The sequence below is a fragment of the Pelecanus crispus genome, chromosome 10, assembly GCF_030463565.1.
Source record: "Pelecanus crispus isolate bPelCri1 chromosome 10, bPelCri1.pri, whole genome shotgun sequence".
In the NCBI taxonomy this organism is placed as follows: Eukaryota; Metazoa; Chordata; class Aves; order Pelecaniformes; family Pelecanidae; genus Pelecanus; species Pelecanus crispus.
The window spans coordinates 12,526,568-12,533,771 of NC_134652.1; positions in this window are offsets into that span (position 1 = coordinate 12,526,568).

Sequence of the window (7,204 nt, forward strand, 5' to 3'; positions counted from 1 at the left end):
TGGAAGTGTCCGACGTCCAAGGGCAAAGCACTGTGTATAAACCGCAGCTGCTGCAGCGTACTCACACCACCTTCCGTAGGTCACTTTTGGATCCAGTGAAGATGTCACTCAGGAAATGATGAGGCTGTGGTCCTTTGGGGCATCTCCCCACCCAGGCGATCGGGCAGAGTCCGGGCTGCGTTTATCCTCCCTGCTCTGCTGGGCCCTTGCTCGGCCCACAGACCCCTCTGCACGCGGCGCTCGCACTGCAGATCCTGGAGACGCCGTCAGATAACCAAGCCTGAGAAAGGCTGACCTGCCGCTACTGCCTTCCCTTCCGCCTCCCAAACACCTGGCAGGTGGTGCACAAGGGGCAGCAAGGCAAGTGTCCTCCATTTCATGACTCACCTGGGCTTCAGGCCGGAGGTTTTAGTGCGGCAAAGGCAAGCATTAGTCCTTGCACCTGGTCTTGCTGAGGGGGAGATACCATGCAATTGCTTGCGTGGCTGATGCACATCCAACTGCACATATTAAATTTATTTATTCCCCAGTTTTCTCAAGGCACTGGCTGCAATTTCTCTTTACTCAAGTTTGATATTTGGATTTTGGTGTCCAAGGGAGCAGGGTTTCATGCCCAAGCAGCCTGCAGGCAGACGGCACCTCAGCACACGGAGGGGCACGGTGACAGCCGCCAGCACGCAGGCGACAGCGCAGCGGGCAAGGCAGGTCCATCCCACTGCCTCAGGTTACAGCTGGATTTCTTGATAAAAAGCAAGCTACGTTCGCAGGCAGGCACAGCTTGGGGCTGAGTTTAATGAAGTTTTGACAGTTTGCAGAACGTCTGTTATACAGCTGTTAGGGCAGAGGGAAAAGGAAGGAGGTGATGTCCCACCAGCTGCTTTACTGCACCGCGTGGCCGCGGGCACGGGGACTGGGAGCGTCCCCAAGCCCTAGTGCCATCGCGCCAAGCGCCAGCCTGTGAGACACACGGGGGCAGGTCCCTGCGCTGCCATTGACACTCGGAGACCCTTAACATGAAGGCAACGTTCATTAATGGTCAATTAGCTGCTTTCAACACCCTGGAGACAGAAAAGCAGCCCTCTGCAGCAACCTCCCCTTCCCCATCCCCGAGGGAGCATGGAGGAGAGGGAAAGGGCTCAGCCATTGGGATGTTCACTGGGAAACTTGATTCCTGCCAGCTCCTCAAGCGCGACAGCCGCTCACCACGCTGCTGAGTTTTGGGGGCTGCTTTTCCCCCCGCGGCTCGGGGTTATTTGGCTTTTGATGCACCGAGCCGAGGGCTGAACAAGCGACTTGCTCTTCTGCGGCTCTCCTGGCACAGGCAAGTGTGCTCAGCCCTCTGAGAAAAATCGGGCCGTTAAGTCAAGCACCTCATTTTAGGCAACGTTTGAACATTCCGTACCTTTGGGAGGAGAGGGATGAGCGCCGTGCCTGTTGAGGAGGGCAGAGATCAGCCAGCAGCTGATGTGCCGAAGGTCAAAACCAGCACCAGCCGGCAGCGCCTGCCAGCGAGCAGAAGTCTCCCGCTCAGAGCTTTGCCCGGGACAACTCCACCGCCCAGAAGCATTCCAGTTATTCCTTACAGAGCTTAACTACTCGACATCCCGATAACCTGGAACACGTTTTGCTTTTGCAAGTAATATTTGCAAATTAAAAATTTGCAAAAGCTTCAGCAGCGTCCAAAGACACGCGGTTGTACCAAGCTATCACTGCAAATGTGAAACAAAAGGTGCCTGGAAATTCTGACACTAAGTAGGCAAGACAGAAAGGTGCAGGATCTTTTTGGCACTGGTAGATACTGGATATCTCCTCCTGGAGAGATGGGGAGCCCCGGGAAGGGCTTTCGGCAGCCCCTGACTCCTCTGGCCGGGGGAGGTGAGGGGCCTGGTGGCTCTGGCACAGATGGGACGAAACCTCTCAAATCAGTCGCTCTCCACACCCCTCCGGCATCCCGCCGGGGACTGACGTGAAACACTCTCTCCAGCTGCGGGGAGACAAGGACACAGAGCCGGGAGGGGACGTCCCTTTCCCCACGCGGCGATGGCAGCCGCGCACCGGTTACAGCAAACACTTCCAGGCAAGGCAGCAACTTAACGATGAAAAAGCGGGAGTCAGTCGGAAGAGACACTTGCGGGCAAGCACCGCGCTGCCGGCCCCGCGCAACTGCGGTGGGAAGCTTTTGTGTACACGCCAGCAGCCAGTTCGGCCCCTAATTGATTTTTCCTCCCTTTGGCATTGTTGATACGCAGCTGTTCTCACACAACTATAAAGAAAAAGGCGTTTTTCCACTTAACTTCTTCAGTCGGAGAAGACAGGAGGGAAAAGAAAGGAAAAAAAAAAAGATATCGAACAGCAGAGAGCAGCTCCGCAGCATGGGGGGCTCTTCACTTAATCTAACTCACCTTAAAACAAACCCACCTCTGGGTCACACGTCTTCGCGGGCTGTGACGGTCACCCCATGCACTTACCCTGTTGCGCGGTCAGACCTTGTATGAAATGCGGCCTGGGACTCTGCCAGGATAACACCATGTGCTTTCCCTGTTCGGCCCGCAGCACTAGGTCTGTGCCATGGCACAGCTCGATTTAAAGCTTAAAGCTGAGGATCTGCACGATGCAGATGCACTAACATCACACCTAAGCACACGATCCCAGAGGGGAGAACACCTGCACCTGTCTCATGAGCTCAAGCCTTTGATTTTCTTCTAGTTTGATCCAGGGCAAGCATTGACCAGGGATAGGAAGGAGAAACTAGAGAAGTCAGGCAAGACAGACTGAAAAGGAAGTTCTGCTAAACATGCTGCAAAGGCTTCTAGCCGTCATTTTTCCTTTATGTGCTTCATTTACAGGCAGATCCCAAGTAAGAAACACATGGACACCACTTTCCACTTTTTTTAAAGTCAAACATGTCTTTTTCTCTCCTGGAGACAATTCAGAGCATCTGTCCCTTTGACCACCATATATGAGAGATATAGAATATAGCTATATTACTATATCTATATATTTAAAAATATATAGTAATGTACCTCCAGCCTCTCCCCCCTTTCTCTGATTTTCCATGCACAAGATAACAGCACAAACAGCTAAGTCTTTCCCTTCTCAAGTTTGACCAACACAGAAAAACAACTGTAGCAAGTCAGAATGAAGGTCCAACTTGCCCAATATCCTGTTTCCGCAAAGATGAAGGGAAGACACCTGGAGAAAAGCATAAAACCAGGGTGAGCACGTAGCAATGCTTCCCGAGACCTTGTCCTCAGCCTCCAATAACGTGCAGTTCAGAGACTGAGACCAAGATGCCAAGTGAGCCTTTGGCAGAATTTATCTGCCGAAGAGCAAGCAGACACAAACGTGCTGGCCATGGCAAAGCATGCCATTCCCTTTTAAAGGGTTATGAAATTTTAGTACAAACCCTCCAAATCGGCACAGTTGCACTTCCAAAGCAGCAGGTTTTTCCAACACTTTTAAATACCTTTCTTCACTGTAGACCTTCTTAGAGAGACAGCTTCCACGACTTCTGGTTCTCCATTCACACACCTGCAGCTCCCCCGAGGGAGCTGAAGACATCTGAAGCTCTGCGGCTTCCCAGCCCTGTCCTCCTGCACACCTGACCAGGGACTCCTGTCACTTCTGCCCCAACCATCCAGAAAAGCTGAGAGCTCTCTGGCCTGTGGGTAAGGTTGCTGGAGAGAAAATATTGAACATAAGGATATTCTGTTCAGTGGAGGGAGTTTATGAGTGCAAAAGAGGGGGGGGAAAAAAAAAATATTCTTAGCTAGTTGGGAAAGTGTGAGAGGATCGAGGGGAGCAGAGGAGTCTTGTCTCCCAGACAAAGCCCGCTCCATTACTGGATTTTGAAATGAATCTGTAAAGAAAATGAGTCCGACAACCAGATGTCCGCTTTCATCTTGCTATGCTGGAACTGGAATAAAGCCCACAAAATCTCCACCAAAATACTTTCTTTGAAAGCTCTTTGTTAATGGCTTTCTGACTGCAGGGAACAAAGGCAGCAAACATGAAAGTCTGATGCCATCTAAAGGCCACTTGAATTTTCACTTTTTAAAGGCTGTGTTTGACTTTGGGACTCTCAACCAGATTTTCAGTGTGAACTCCTGTTTGCCCTCCACTTCGCATCATCAGGCTTTGTTTTGTTTGCTTACAAGTTGATCAAACTTGACTGAAACTTTCCATGCTGTGTGCAGGTCCAAGTGAAAACTGCTTGGGTATGTTTGCATGTGCTGCTGGCACGCATGAAATGTAAAGCTAATGTAAAGCTAACGTAATAAAACACTTCCAAAGAACAAGGCTGTAGAAAAATACAAGTTTCTCCACATTACATGCTGTCGATCTTTTCTCTTAGAAACCTAAATTGCTGCTGGCTTTGCAACTGAGATTAGAAATTGTGGCAAAGGGCTGAGCAACCTTTATATTAGGGATGGGCTTTCTACTATTCCTCTAAGAGTCTGCGCAAGTTTGGCCAATCTGAAAGTCTCTAGAAACAGAGGTTTATACGGGCTCTGTGACAGCTGAAATGTCAGAAGCACCCCTCTCCACCGAACGCCCTCCCAGCCTTCCCCCCGGGCTGCTCGTGCCATTTGAGCCACACACGGCAATGCCCACAGCCGGGCTGACCGCGCTCCAGCTGCCTGCACGCACATCGCCAGGCAGTTTCTAATTAGTGCTTTCCAATGAGCCCTCCACCTCATTTAACACACTGGATCTCTGAAAGAACAAACACACCAACCCACGCAGCAACCCCGTAGGCGAGGGGATGCATTTCCCTGCCAGTTTGCAGGAAGGGAGAGGAGGAACATCGGTGCTCACACCAGAAGTTTCCATCAGACCCGTGTGCCCAGCCTGGGACACAGTGGCCCTTTCTCCCTGTCCTTGCCTACTTAGCAGCACAGCTGAAACAGAAAACTCAACAGTTTTGCAAAATGGACATCCAGAAAACAGAAAATCCTCAACTACTGAGCACCAGAGAAAACAGCAATTTATGCTACGTGCTCAAAGAGCATACAATAACTCAACTGGCAAGGCAGGAAAATATTGGTCAAAATGGCCTATTACAGCCTTCACCACGACATTAACCTGTCTCCTCACGGGATACTCTAAAGTACAGATTGTTCTGCAATTTTTGCAAATGAAGCAAAATTTGTTTTGCTACATAACACTCATCTTCAGAACAGGTGAGAGTCTGTAAAAGAAGTTGGCGGGTGATCACCCGGATCACAATACAGATTTCAGTATTGCCATACACAGATAGAAGTGGGGTAGAAAGATGCACAGCTTTAAAAATCCTTTGTTTTCCTTCATAAGGTTCTTAGGTGGTAGCTTGCATGCAATTCCTCATAGCATACACTGCTTCTTCTCTGTATTGCTCTTTCTTGGGTTAAGCATCCTAATGGTAATAATTATTTCCCATCGTGTCAGTGACCCATGTTGAAGCTTGTCTTTCCAAGGGCTCCTACTTCCCAAGATTTCAGCCTTAATGTATATTATGCCTGTTACAAACATCTACTTTATTTCCACACTTTGGCTTGCAGAATCTCAGATCCTTCTTGTAACACTGTGAAAGAGTAAGATCTAAGGCAAAGTGAAGGGTCTGCCGTAGTTCGTAGGCTCTTGGGAATAAAGAGAGTTCAAAGAAGAAAACTACAGATGCACTTAGAGCGCAAGCTTTTCCATGTTGATATAGTGTCTACTTTCATGTTAGTGCAGCGCTAAGCAGACTGTAGATGCCCCTGGAAACAAACAACAGTAAGAAAATTACTTGAATCTTGTTAAGATTTATTTAAAATGCTGAACCAAAATTATCCCTCCACACAGGGACTGAGTTCACGAAACTGTCACTGGACTTGGAGGGCTGGATTTTGACTTTCTTGTAAACAGAAACAAAAGGCTGATTTGTGGAAGGACAATGAAAACAAACAGTCGTTGAAGTCCTTAAAGACATCTCACAGAGCTGATATAGCTATAAAAACATAACACTGCAACTTCTGCAGGCTCAGAGGCTCTGAGGTATACCACATGCTGGCAGGGCATGACACAGACGTCTTCAAATAACTTTGCATTAAAAGCCTTCCCTACAAAAAAAAACACCCTTTGTTTTCTTTAATAAAATAAAAAAAAAAAAAAAAAAAAAAAAAAAGGTAATTTCCACAAGCTATTTCCCTGCTCTGTACTTCCACAGCACTTAAACCACGCAGGTCCCGTGTCTCAAGCCGTCATACGTAAGCCCATGCTGCAGAGCAGAAGGCACAGACCAAGGAGACGGGGAAGCATGCCCCGGAGAGGGAAGCCTGCAGCACAAACTCAACCGAGGCGCAAAACAACTGCCTGACAACGCTGAGTATTTTACCATGGGCCTGTCCTCTTTCATCTCCAAGATCTGTGACAGCGAAAACAACTGTTCTCTAATAAGATCAGACTATTTTCTTGCACAGCTTTCAGAAGAAGCACAAGCAAGAAGCCATCTTCAAAATAAATTCTTGAGAAGTTACATGCATAATCAAAACATCTTTTCTACAAGCGAGAGATGCGAGAGCACTGTATAAACAAAAGGCTGCTATACAAAATCCGTCTATTTAAAATACTGTTTATTTGTGATTTAACATTAATTAGCATTACATCTATGAGCAATTTCAGATAACATTTATATATTTTCCACAGGACACAGGAGTTGGCTGGCTCATTCTTTATGCCAAAGCAAGTAAATAGAGGCATTAGCAAAAGGTGCAAATAGTTCACGGTTGCATTTTAAAAAATATTTATGCACATTGCATTCATTTAGATATATTTTTAAAAAAGTTATGAAAAGCGTAGTTCACAGGTTACTGTTTCTACATATGTTGTAATACAACACAAATAATGTAGAACATAAAAAACAAAGTAAGCAACTGAAAGTTTCCACTATGATTAAAAACACTGATTCCAGTATTTAGTGATAGCTAGAAAATTGTTTCCAGGATCCATTCCAACATTGCATTATCACACTTACACGGTCAAAGCTAACCAGCCCCCAAACATGCTATAATCAACATTTTTGCATGCCAAACCACTCTCCAGCCATATTTAACAATTATATATTGTATAATATTTCAACCGGCAATTTGGGAATCACATGGATCTTTAAAATGTACTTCCTATTGCGATGACTGATTTACAGACAATTTGACACAGCGAAGAAAACCCTATGTTAATTTCTATG